This window comes from Salmo salar, unplaced genomic scaffold (genome assembly GCF_905237065.1).
Source record: "Salmo salar unplaced genomic scaffold, Ssal_v3.1, whole genome shotgun sequence".
Taxonomy (NCBI): Eukaryota; Metazoa; Chordata; class Actinopteri; order Salmoniformes; family Salmonidae; genus Salmo; species Salmo salar.
In genome coordinates this window covers 1-13760 of record NW_025549879.1, presented here as the reverse complement: position 1 = coordinate 13760, position 13760 = coordinate 1, and the positions used below count along the sequence as shown (strand labels likewise).

The 13760-nt window shown below is 43.1% G+C and overlaps 1 long non-coding RNA gene across 1 annotated transcript; it reads right to left on the bottom strand.

Annotated features, from left to right (window-relative positions):
* Positions 1-869: 869 nt before the first annotated feature.
* LOC123738976 (uncharacterized) lies at positions 870-12831 on the bottom strand. Its single transcript, XR_006767583.1, has 6 exons — positions 12775-12831; positions 8545-8598; positions 8324-8394; positions 2125-2160; positions 1234-1300; positions 870-1086 (listed from the first exon to the last, which is right to left on the bottom strand). It is a non-coding gene; the product is annotated as an uncharacterized lncRNA (long non-coding RNA).
* Positions 12832-13760: the final 929 nt, after the last annotated feature.

Sequence of the window (13760 nt, the reverse complement as noted above, 5' to 3'; positions counted from 1 at the left end):
TAGCTATGAGGATGTTTCAGACCGGTCAGTCATATCTCTAGCTATGATAATGTTTCAGACCGGTCAGTCATATCTCTAGCTATGATAATGTTTCAGACCGGTCAGTCATATCTCTAGCTATGATAATGTTTCAGACCGGTCAGTCATATCTCTAGCTATGAGGATGTTTCTGGCTCTGTTGGTCTGGGCAGGAGGGGAGGATAAGGGGAGGATAAATCCAACCCAGGACTTGTTCCTTCCATCAACAGTGTGAGTGACAGACCACTTTTTTTGTACTGGTCCCCCATGGGAATCAAACTCACAACGCTGGCGTAGAAAGTGCCATCCTCTACCAACTGAGCCACACGGGGGTTCAGGCCAAGGAGTCAATATAAAACATATAACATACTAGAAAGTAATTGAATTCTGATTCAAATGATCAGATACTAGAAAGTCATTGGTTTGTGCTACACGTTAGCGTGGCTACAGTATGAATGGGAAGCTGAAGTTTAAGGTGTGGATATAGAACAGATAATATACTGGTTTGTTATGGCCATCCAACAGAGCCTATTGAAGCAATAAGGAACGAGGAGGTGTAGTATATGGCCAATATACCACAGCTAAAGGCTGTTCTTAGCACAACACAACGCGGAGTGCCTGGACACAGCCCTTAGCCATGGTATATTGGCCATATATCACAAACCCCGAGGTGCCTTATTGCTATTATAAACTGGTTACCAACGTAGTTAGCGCAGTAAAAATAAATGTTTTGTCATACCCATGGTATACGGTCTGATATATCACGGCCGTCAGCCAATCAGCATTCAGGGATCGATCCACCCAGTTAATAATGATGTATAAACACTGTACTGTACCTCTCTCTGCGGTTTATAATGATGTATAAACACCGTACTGTACCTCTCTCCCCCGGTCGTCCATCCTGTCCGTTGGTCCCAGGGAACCCTGGTCTGCCTGTGGGGCCCCCCTCTCCCTGTGGCCCTGGCAGACCCCTGCGACCGGGCTCTCCTGGAGGTCCTGGTACCGTCCTCACAGACACTGACTGGCTGGGGATCTGGTTCAGGATGGAGCTGTAGCGAGACAGGTGACCTGAGGGAGGAAGAGGGGAGGGGATGGAGAGGTTTGGGGGTGAGTAGGATGAGGGACTGTTGTAGAGAACAGTATGTATGGACAAAAATAACTAGAGAGAGAGAGAGAGAGAGAGAGAGAGAGAGAGAAGCTGGGCTGAAAACTCACTCTGAATCAGTTGCTCACACACTTGGCGTGCTAAGGCCCTGACGGTAGCTTGAGACTGCAGGACTCCCTACAAAACAAACAAAAAGCACTGGATTGAGAGACACACACACACACACACACACACACACACACACACACACACACACACACACACACACACACACACACACACACACACACACACACACACACACACACACACACACACACACACACACACACACACACACACACACACACACACACAGCGAGAGAGAGAGAACACTCCCATGGGGCATGTTTAATGAACTAGTCTGTGTGTGTGTGTGGGAGTTTAATAACTCCACTCCACCTTTAACTCTGAGGCTGGGGGCCTTTTGTGTTGAAGTCTCCCAACAATCCAAGAGACTGACCAGAAAATAACACAGAGCTTTAATCTTACAAAGCAAAGAGGTTTTGATCCAAGGCTATTTAAAATGAACACAACATCCTCCTAAAAGGCTTGAATAAACACAGTGTACCTGAATGGCTGGGGTTTGATTTAACTGTTCTAGCAGGACTTGCATGAACTCCTAGAAAACACACTGTGTAGCTTTAAACTGATGGAGGAAGGCAGAGAGCTGTGAAGAGACATCTGCATCCCAAACGGCACCCTAGTCCCTATATAGTGCACTACTTATGACCAAGACCCATAGGGCTCTGATTAAAAGTAGTGCACTATATAGGGAATAGGGTGCCATTTGGGATGCATGTTTCATCTGAGACACAGGGCTGTTAGAGAGCCTCTTAATCCCAGAGCTGATAAACTGCAATTATGCCTGATTTGAGGTTTGAAGCTATGAAAGTATTTCTACACTCCACTTGAATATAAACTGTGTCTGAAATGAAGCATTGGTCTGAGAGTGAACTTACCCGTTCACCCTTGTCTCCTTTGGTACCAGCAGAGCCCTGTAACAGAGATAATATATTATAAACATCCTTTGGTACCAGCAGAGCCCTGTAACAGAGATAATATATTATAAACATCCTTTGGTACCAGAAGAGCCCTGTAACAGAGATAATATATTATAAACACCCTTTGGTACCAGCAGAGCCCTGTAACAGAGATAATATATTATAAACATCCTTTGGTACCAGCAGAGCCCAGTAACAGAGATAATATATTATAAACATCCTTTGGTACCAGAAGAGCCCTGTAACAGAGATAATATATTATAAACATCCTTTGGTACCAGCAGGGCCCTGTAACAGAGATAATATATTATAAACATCCTTTGGTACCAGCAGAGCCCTGTAACAGAGATAATATATTATAAACATCCTTTGGTACCAGCAGGGCCCTGTAACAGAGATAATATATTATAAACATCCTTTGGTACCAGAAGAGCCCTGCAACAGAGATAATATATTATAAACATCCTTTGGTACCAGCAGGGCCCTGCAACAGAGATAATATATTATAAACATCCTTTGGTACCAGAAGAGCCCTGTAACAGAGATAATATATTATAAACATCCTTTGGTACCAGCAGAGCCCTGTAACAGAGATAATTTATTATAAACATCCTTTGGTACCAGCAGAGCCCTGTAACAGAGATAATATATTATAAACATCCTTTGGTACCAGCAGAGCCTTGTAACAGAGAGAATATATTATAAACATCCTTTGGTACCAGCAGGGCCCTGTAACAGAGATAATATATTATAAACATCCTTTGGTACCAGCAGAGCCCTGTAACAGAGATAATATATTATAAACATCCTTTGGTACCAGCAGGGCCCTGTAACAGAGATAATATATTATAAACATCCTTTGGTACCAGCAGAGCCCTGTAACAGAGATAATATATTATAAACATCCTTTGGTACCAGCAGGGCCCTGTAAACAGAGATAATATATTATAAACATCCTTTGGTACCAGCAGGGCCCTGTAACAGAGATAATATATTATAAACATCCTTTGGTACCAGCAGAGCCCTGTAACAGAGATAATATATTATAAACACCCTTTGGTACCAGCAGGTCCCTGTAACAGAGATAATATATTATAAACACACTCCTCTTTGGAAATGGAATGGAAGGAAGAGTATGCATGGTAATTTTTCTCCCACTAAGTTTCAAAGTGCTTTTGTTCTGACTCACAGTCTGTTTAGGAAAGCTTGTCCAAGTCCCCTGTAGTAGAAACACAGTGACTGTTAGAGGTTAATGACCAGCTGGATCGTGTGCTGTCTGTTTTCCTTGGCCAAACACATAAAGCAAATGGATGCATATGTGAGCTAACACATTAGACACCAGAGACAGAAAGCTCTCATGAATATGATGGTCATTTAACGGTTCTGATATCATGCATGTAACTTGGACCACAGTATTTGAGGAGAGAGGTCATTCGCTCTTTTGTGAAACATGGAGTCATGCATCGACTACTTTAACCGCGTGTGTGTGTGTGTGTGTGTGTGTGTGTGTGTGTGTGTGTGTGTGTGTGTGTGTGTGTGTGTGTGTGTGTGTGTGTGTGTGTGTGTGTGTGTGTGTGTGTGTGTGTGTGTGTGTGTGTGTGTGTGTGTGTGTGTGTGTGTGTGTGTGTGTGTGTGTGTGTGTGTGTGTCAGGTGTAGAGTATATTCCAGGAATAATATGCCAAGAGTGGACACTGGAGGAGAGAGGTGGAGCTCAGTGAGCTCAGTGTGGACCCTAGCTGATCTTCTACCTCTCATCGCCATGACAACCACACTGACAAAACACACACTCACACAGCCAGTCAGACGAGAGCTCTCCTGAGACCCGTGGAAAAGGGCAGCTATGACAAGTGTCTGAACATTTTAGTGGGATGTGACCAGATTACAGTGAAGTATAAGGTTTTACTTAGCAAGAAGAAGATGGGACAGAGAACCTAGGAAACATGAGAGAGGAACCACGAAGGAGACCATAATATGCCATATGGGAGAACTTCTACATGGGAGAGCCACCTGCTTTGAGGCACATAATATGAAACACGAACAGCTGCCACCATATCCATCCACAGAATAGATGCTGACGTTGATAACCCTTATAAAACAGCCACAAACATCTCATATTGTAATCCAAACAAATCCAAGGCTGGAAGTTTCTCACAGGCTAATGACCTTCATGTGTAGAGACAGATGTCTAGCTGGTCACAGGCTAATGACCTTCATGTGTAGAGACAGATATCTAGCTGGTCACAGGCTAATGATCTTCCTGTGCAGAGACAGATATCTAGCTGGTCACAGGCTAATGATCCTCATGTGTAGAGACAGATATCTAGCTGGTCACAGGCTAATGATTTTCATGTGTAGAGACAGATATCTAGCTGGTCACAGGCTAATGATCCTCATGTGTAGAGACAGATATCTAGCTGGTCACAGGCTAATGATCTTCATGTAAAGAGACAGATATCTAGCTGGTCACAGGCTAATGATCTTCCTGTGTAGAGACAGATATCTAGCTGGTCACAGGCTAATGATCTTCCTGTGTAGAGACAGATATCTAGCTGGTCACAGGCTAATGATCTTCATGTAAAGAGACAGATATCTAGCTGGTCACAGGCTAATGATCCTCATGTGTTGAGACAGATATCTAGCTGGTCACAGGCTAATGATCTTCCTGTGTAGAGACAGATATCTAGCTGGTCACAGGCTAATGATCTTCATGTGTAGAGACAGATATCTAGCTGGTCACAGGCTAATGATCTTCCTGTGTAGAGCCAGATATCTAGCTGGTCACAGGCTAATGATCCTCATGTGTAGAGACAGATATCTAGCTGGTCACAGGCTAATGATCTTCATGTAAAGAGACAGATATCTAGCTGGTCACAGGCTAATGATCTTCATGTGTAGAGACAGATATCTAGCTGGTCACAGGCTAATGATCTTCATGTAAAGAGACAGATATCTAGCTGGTCACAGGCTAATGATCTCCATGTAAAGAGACATATATCTAGCTGGTCACAGGCTAATGATCTTCCTGTGTAGAGACAGATATCTAGCTGGTCACAGGCTAATGATCCTCAAGTGTAGAGACAGATATCTAGCTGGTCACAGGCTCATGACCTTCATGTGTAGAGACAGATATCTAGCTGGTCACTGGCTAATGATCTTCATGTAAAGAGACAGATATCTAGCTGGTCACAGGCTAATGATCTTCATGTAAAGAGACAGATATCTAGCTGGTCACAGGCTAATGATCTTCCTGTGTAGAGACAGATATCTAGCTGGTCACAGGCTAATGATCTTCCTGTGTAGAGACAGATATCTAGCTGGTCACAGGCTAATGATCTTCATGTAAAGAGACAGATATCTAGCTGGTCACAGGCTAATGATCTTCATGTGTAGAGACAGATATCTAGCTGGTCACAGGCTAATGATCTTCATGTAAAGAGACAGATATCTAGCTGGTCACAGGCTAATGATCTTCCTGTGTAGAGACAGATATCTAGCTGGTCACAGGCTAATGATCTTCATGTAAAGAGACAGATATCTAGCTGGTCACAGGCTAATGATCTTCCTGTGTAGAGACAGATATCTAGCTAGTCACAGGCTAATGATCTTCCTGTGTAGAGACAGATATCTAGCTGGTCACAGGCTAATGATCCTCATGTGTAGAGACAGATATCTAGCTGGTCACAGGCTAATGATCTTCCTGTGTAGAGCCAGATATCTAGCTGGTCACAGGCTAATGATCCTCATGTGTAGAGACAGATATCTAGCTGGTCACAGGCTAATGATCTTCCTGTGTAGAGACAGATATCTAGCTGGGATCAGGCTGTTGCTGTTTTGATGTGTGGGAAACAGTGAAAGCCTTGGTCTTTCTGTCAGCCACACACACACACAATTCTCTCTCGCTCTCTGCTGTCCCTCAGGCCTGTGATTTATGGTGTGCTCCAGAGCCAAACGGTGCTTGTCTTTTAGCCCAGGGCTGAAGTGGCTGGATTCAGCTTTATTAACTGTCACCAGGCTCAGGCCATCATCACACCAACAGTTGGCTCATCTCTCTTTATGGTCCTCCGCTCTGCTCCGGGAGGCAGAGGAGACATTATAGACGGAGGTGTTGAAGACACCATAAACAACAGATGGAGACGTTGAAGACACCATAAACAACAGATGGAGACGTTGAAGACACCATAAACAACAGATGGAGACGTTGAAGACACCATAAACAACAGATGGAGACGTTGAAGACACCATAAACAACAGATGGAGACGTTGAAGACACCATAAACAACAGATGGAGACGTTGAAGACACCATAAACAACAGATGGAGACGTTGAAGACACCATAAACAACAGATGGAGACGTTGAAGACACCATAAACAACAGATGGAGACGTTGAAGACACCATAAAACAACAGATGGAGACGTTGAAGACACCATAAACAACAGATGGAGACGTTGAAGACACCATAAACAACAGATGGAGACGTTGAAGACACCATAAAACAACAGATGGAGACGTTGAAGACACCATAAACAACAGATGGAGACGTTGAAGACACCACAAACAACAGATGGAGGTGTTGAAGACACCATAAACAACAGATGGAGACGTTGAAGACGCCATAAACAACAGATGGAGACGTTGAAGACGCCATAAACAACAGATGGAGACGTTGAAGACGCCATAAACAACAGATGGAGGTGTTGAAGACGCCATAAACAACAGATGGAGACGTTGAAGACGCCACAAACAACAGATGGAGGTGTTGAAGACGCCATAAACAACAGATGGAGACGTTGAAGACACCATAAACAACAGATGGAGGCGTTGAAGACACCATAAACAACAGATGGAGACGTTGAAGACACCATAAACAACAGATGGAGGTGTTGAAGACACCATAAACAACAGATGGAGACGTTGAAGACACCATAAACAACAGATGGAGACGTTGAAGACACCATAAACAACAGATGGAGACGCTGAAGACACCATAAACAACAGATGGAGACGTTGAAGACACCATAAACAACAGATGGAGACGTTGAAGACACCATAAACAACAGATGAAGACGTTGAAGACACCATAAACAACAGATGGAGACGCTGAAGACACCATAAACAACAGATGGAGACGTTGAAGACACCATAAACAACAGATGAAGACGTTGAAGACACCATAAACAACAGATGGAGACGCTGAAGACACCATAAACAACAGATGGAGACGTTGAAGACACCATAAACAACAGATGGAGACGCTGAAGACACCATAAACAACAGATGGAGACGCTGAAGACACCATAAACAACAGATGGAGACGTTGAAGACACCATAAACAACAGATGGAGACGTTGAAGACACCATAAACAACAGATGGAGACGTTGAAGACACCATAAACAACAGATGGAGACGCTGAAGACACCATAAACAACAGATGGAGACGTTGAAGACACCATAAACAACAGATGGAGACGTTGAAGACACCATAAACAACAGATGGAGACGTTGAAGACACCATAAACAACAGATGGAGACGTTGAAGACACCATAAACAACAGATGGAGACGTTGAAGACACCATAAACAACAGATGGAGACGTTGAAGACACCATAAACAACAGATGGAGACGTTGAAGACACCATAAACAACAGATGGAGACGTTGAAGACACCATAAACAACAGATGGAGACGTTGAAGACACCATAAACAACAGATGGAGACGTTGAAGACACCATAAACAACAGATGGAGACGTTGAAGACACCATAAACAACAGATGGAGGCGTTGAAGACACCATAAACAACAGATGGAGACGTTGAAGACACCATAAACAACAGATGGAGACGTTGAAGACACCATAAACAACAGATGGAGGTGTTGAAGACACCATAAACAACAGATGGAGACGTTGAAGACACCATAAACAACAGATGGAGACGTTGAATATTCTTCCATTTCAGGGATGTACAGTACAGTGGACATTGTGTAGGAAGACCATGGAAGGTTCCTCAATATGGAACCATTGACAGGTAGAGGACAGGAAACGTTGGCCCAAGCAAATCTTGTCGTAACCTGATCAACTTCTTTCAACAGACCTGGGTGGTCTGATGTTGAGCCAATCAACCAGTCAAGGGTTTGAATATCAGGTAGTTTACTTACAGGTGGTCCCTGGTCTCCCAGGGGTCCAGGAGATCCACTTCCACCAGGGGCCCCGGGGCCCCAGGACTGCCCTGGTAGAGAGACAAATGATCAAGGATGAAATAATAAACTACATGTTAAGTCAACTTATGCACATTTCATGCATGGATATGAATTGGAATTGAACCGTAATATTTGTAGAGAGAGAGAGAGAGGAGGAAAGGGATTACAGCAGTACTTACAACGGGCCCTGTAGTACCCTGCTGTCCTTGTGGTCCATCCTTCCCAGGCAGGCCCTTAGAACAGAACAGACAGGATCAACACATAAACTACTGCTTTCCCAGGCAGTCTCTTAGAGCAGAACAGACAGGATCAACACATAAACTACTGCTTTCCCCAGGCAGTCTCTTAGAGCAGAACAGACAGGATCAACACACAAACTACTGCTTTCCCAGGCAGTCTCTTAGAGCAGAACAGACAGGATCAACACATAAACTACTGCTTTCCCAGGCAGTCTCTTAGAAGCAGAACAGACAGGATCAACACATAAACTACTGCTTTCCCAGGCAGTCTCTTAGAGCAGAACAGACAGGATCAACACATAAACTACTGCTTTCCCAGGCAGTCTCTTAGAGCAGAACAGACAGGATCAACACATAAACTACTGCTTTCCCAGGCAGTCTCTTAGAGCAGAACAGACAGGATCAACACATAAACTACTGCTTTCCCAGGCAGTCTCTTAGAGCAGAACAGACAGGATCAACACATAAACTACTGCTTTCCCAGGCAGTCTCTTAGAGCAGAACAGACAGGATCAACACATAAACTACTGCACTTTATACAGTTAGTAGTAATCTGAACACTGAACATAACCTCCCATTATCAAAACACCAATGAATTCTGCAGAGACCCTTCGTTAAAACCAAATAGCCTGGAATCCTCCAGAACAACACTAATGATAATGGTAGGATAATGTGTACAGTAAGAGTAAGCTAGTCAGCTCTTAAATGGTTTGTTATGTTTGTCTGGCTGTCCTCTGGCTGACCTCTGGCTGACCTCTGGGAGCTGGCAACGGTATCCACACTTACAGTGACAAACTGTAAGAGTCCGTGAGATACTGTAATCAACCCACCAGGCTTATTCTAAAGCTTTCAGACACACAGATGAATGGGTCAAGTAGGAAAACAGGTGAGAAGGCATTATGGTGCTAGTCTGGTATTCAAACTAAATATCGCTCCATTTCATGAGTTGTTTCATAACAGTGAAACAGAGTGATATTCACTTTGTATTTCAGGCTATTATGGTGCTAGTCTGGTATACAAACTAAATATCGCTCCATTTCATGAGTTGTTTCATAACAGTGAAACAGAGTGATATTCACTTTGTATTCCAGGCTATTATGGTGCTAGTCTGGTATTCAAACTAAATATCGCTCCATTTCATGAGTTGTTTCATAACAGTGAAACAGAGTGATATTCACTTTGTATTCCAGGCTATTATGGTGCTAGTCTGGTATTCAAACTAAATATCGCTCCATTTCATGAGTTGTTTCATAACAGTGAAACAGAGTGATATTCACTTTGTATTCCAGGCTATTATGGTGCTAGTCTGGTATTCAAACTAAATATCGCTCCATTTCATAACAGTGAAACAGAGTGATATTCACTTTGTATTCCAGGCTATTATGGTGCAGCATGCCTGGTGGTGTGAACTCCAGTCCATGATTCAACTGAGGACAATCCCAGATCTGCTTACATAGCAGTTCAACGCGATTAAATAAAGATAGAATTACATAATCATTTGGATTGGAGTGAACATGAATAACGCACAATCTGTCATGACATGGTTTTAACTTCCAAAAGTTAAGTTGTCATTTTCAATTTCCTTGTAAATTGCCAGAGTGATACCAACAACCATGTGCCTGTCCTTGCTTCAAAACGTCATGTCTATCAAGGTTCACATCACCACTAAATGGACGCTTGACTGGAATTTTTTATTTTATTTTTATTTCACTTTTACTTAACTAGGCAAGTCAGTTAAGAACAAATTCTTATTTTACAATGACAGCCTACCCGGCCAAACTCGGACGATGCTGGACCAATTGTGCACCGCCCTATGGGACTCCCAATCACGTCCGGGTGTCTGTAGTGACGCCTCTAGCACTGAGATGCAGTGCCTTAGACCGCTGAACCAGGGTCTGTAGTGACGCCTCTAGCACTGAGATGCAGAGCCTTAGACCGCTGAACCAGGGTCTGTAGTGACGCCTCTAGCACTGAGATGCAGAGCCTTAGACCGCTGAGCCAGGGTCTGTAGTGACGCCTCTAGCACTGAGATGCAGAGCCTTAGACCGCTGAACCAGGGTCTGTAGTGACGCCTCTAGCACTGAGATGCAGAGCCTTAGACCGCTGAACCAGGGTCTGTAGTGACGCCTCTAGCACTGAGATGCAGAGCCTTAGACCGCTGAACCAGGGTCTGTAGTGACGCCTCTAGCACTGAGATGCAGAGCCTTAGACCGCTGAACCAGGGTCTGTAGTGACGCCTCTAGCACTGAGATGCAGAGTCTTAGACCGCTGAACCAGGGTCTGTAGTGACGCCTCTAGCACTGAGATGCAGAGCCTTGGACCGCTGAACCAGGGTCTGTAGTGACGCCTCTAGCACTGAGATGCAGTGCCTTAGACCGCTGAACCAGGGTCTGTAGTGACGCCTCTAGCACTGAGATGCAGTGCCTTAGACCGCTGAACCAGGGTCTGTAGTGACGCCTCTAGCACTGAGATGCAGAGCCTTAGACCGCTGCGCCACTCGGGAGCCCCATTGAACCGACTGAAAGTTGCACCACAACCCAAGGAGTGTTGCAGGACAAGCCAATTAGAGAAAGTGTTCCTCATGGGCACATAACCAACACAAATCCTCATCTATGACCTATGGCTTGTCTTTTCTATGGTTTTCTGTAGTTCAGCATGGCTGCTTCCAAGCCCATTCTCTCTGCCAGAGTGGGACGACCAGTCCCCCAGTGTGGGAGTCAACCCCCAGTCAAGCCGTAAACACCTCCCAGTAAAACCTCATAACGAGGCTCTAGAGTGAGGCCTTCTGAAGGTCATGTAGCTGGAGGAGGGGCCAGAAAGCAGGGCTGGAGATGGAATGGGGACTAGTGAAAGCCAAGAGGGGCTGTGGAGTGGGGCTGGAGTTGGGCATAGGGGCTCCTCCATAAAGAACAGCAGACCCAGAACTGTGGTTTATCACCCTGGAGAATAAAGAAAAGAAAGCCACTTTCTGTCCAAATACAGTGTCAACTAACTGTGTCAAACTGCAATTATGTAATAATTAGGTAAATTAAACACAAAAATGGGACCTAATCCAAAGGAATAATGGCTAAGGAAATCCCTGGTCTTGTTTAGTCACAGATAGTTAATTGAGAGAAGAAGGCTATCATGATTAATGATGTCCTGTGTTACTCTAACTGATTCCCAAGAGGAGGCTATTGTTTTTCTGTTCTGATCTCTCTTGGCATCAGATGTTCCAAACACAGATGGCTCTCTACATCCACAGCAGCATGGTTCTGAGGTGTACCGTTACATATATTCCATCAGAGTCTTTGGCAACTGGACAATATTACAGGGAATGAACCAATCAGGCACTGTCATTTACAGTACAGTAAAGTGTTCCATTCTTCATGAAAATTACTCTTAAGGTGATTTGTAACATTTTAGCTGTAAGCATCATCATCGTCACCATCATTATCCATGTCATGTATACATCTAGATAACAGTGTTGACCCCTGAGATATGATTTTAGAAAACCTTAGAGGATCTTGGGAGTTGTCAGCTTATGGCTGTCGTTGAGGAGCCATGAGTGGATAACAAGATGGAGATTCTATATCACTTTATACTAGTGTTTTCTTTTCCATATCTGTTGGATCAGTGCAGAAGCTTGTGTGATACTAAAGCAGATTCTGATGAGATATACTGTAAGTGGAAAAGTGAAAATCATATGGTAACATCGTTGGGAATTAGTTGACTTAATGTCAGGTAAGTTGACCCGAAAACCGTTCTGTTGCTGTAGCAGCCTGTGTTGCTTTCGTCAGTCTTTGGGATAAAAATGTGGATTATGAAGGTTCGATATCTCATAACTCATTTATTTACAACACATTTATTTAAGTGCTGTGTCAGAGTATGAGCGATGAAATGGGTTCATAGGGAAATCAAAACAGCATTCGGTTAACATCTCGTGAGCTTTAAGCCAGTGATTTAAAGCATCATGAAATAAAAACGTCAGTGTTATGTTCCTGTGAGGAAGGAAACAGAATTACGGGCTTCAAAAGATGAAGGGAAAAAAATGATTTGGCTTTAATATTCAAATTGAGCTAAAGAGCTCAGGGCGCTCAGGCTTTGAACAGATCATACGAACAGAATATACATACAATACATAATACAAATAATTAATCTGTAAGTCAAACAACATGAATAGACTGTTACCCTCTGTCCAACTGGTCCATCTCTTCCTGGTCCGCCAGGAGATCCACTAATACCCTGCAAACAAAATAACAAAATACAGAGTCAAAGTGATTTACAACATGAGAAACCTTATTAATTCAGGTATGAATGGTGAACATCTCATTTACAACATGAGAAACCTTATTAATTCAGGTCTGAATGGTAAACATCTAATTTACAAGATGAGAAACCTTATTAATTCAGGTCTGAATGGTAAACATCTCATTTACAAGATGAGAAACCTTATTAATTCAGGTCTGAATGGTCAACATCTCATTTACAAGATGAGAAACCTTATTAATTCAGGTCTGAATGGTGAACATCTCATTTACAAGATGAGAAACCTTATTAATTCAGGTCTGAATGGTGAACATCTCATTTACAAGATGAGAAACCTTATTAATTCAGGTCTGAATGGTCAACATCTCATTTACAAGATGAGAAACCTTATTAATTCAGGTCTGAATGGTCAACATCTCATTTACAAGATGAGAAACCTTATTAATTCAGCTCTGAATGGTCAACATCTCATTTACAAGATGAGAAACCTTATTAATTCAGGTCTGAATGGTGAACATCTCATTTACAAGATGAGAAACCTTATTAATTCAGCTCTGAATGGTCAACATCTCATTTACAAGATGAGAAACCTTATTAATTCAGGTCTGAATGGTCAACATCTCATATACAAGATGAGAAACCTTATTAATTCAGGTCTGAATGGTGAACATCTCATTTACAACATGAGAAACCTTATTAATTCAGGTCTGAATGGTGAACATCTCAACACCTGCCAAAGCTCTGCTGTGTGTATCCAGTCTCCTACAACTCACCCAGCCCATTCCAAACATAATTATAACTTAGCTATGAGGTTATAAAATATGTATCTTTTGCCACAACTTTACAAGAGTGGTCGTAAAGCATATCAATGAAAGGTGGGGATGTTATGCAGAGGAGAGTAGTGGAGA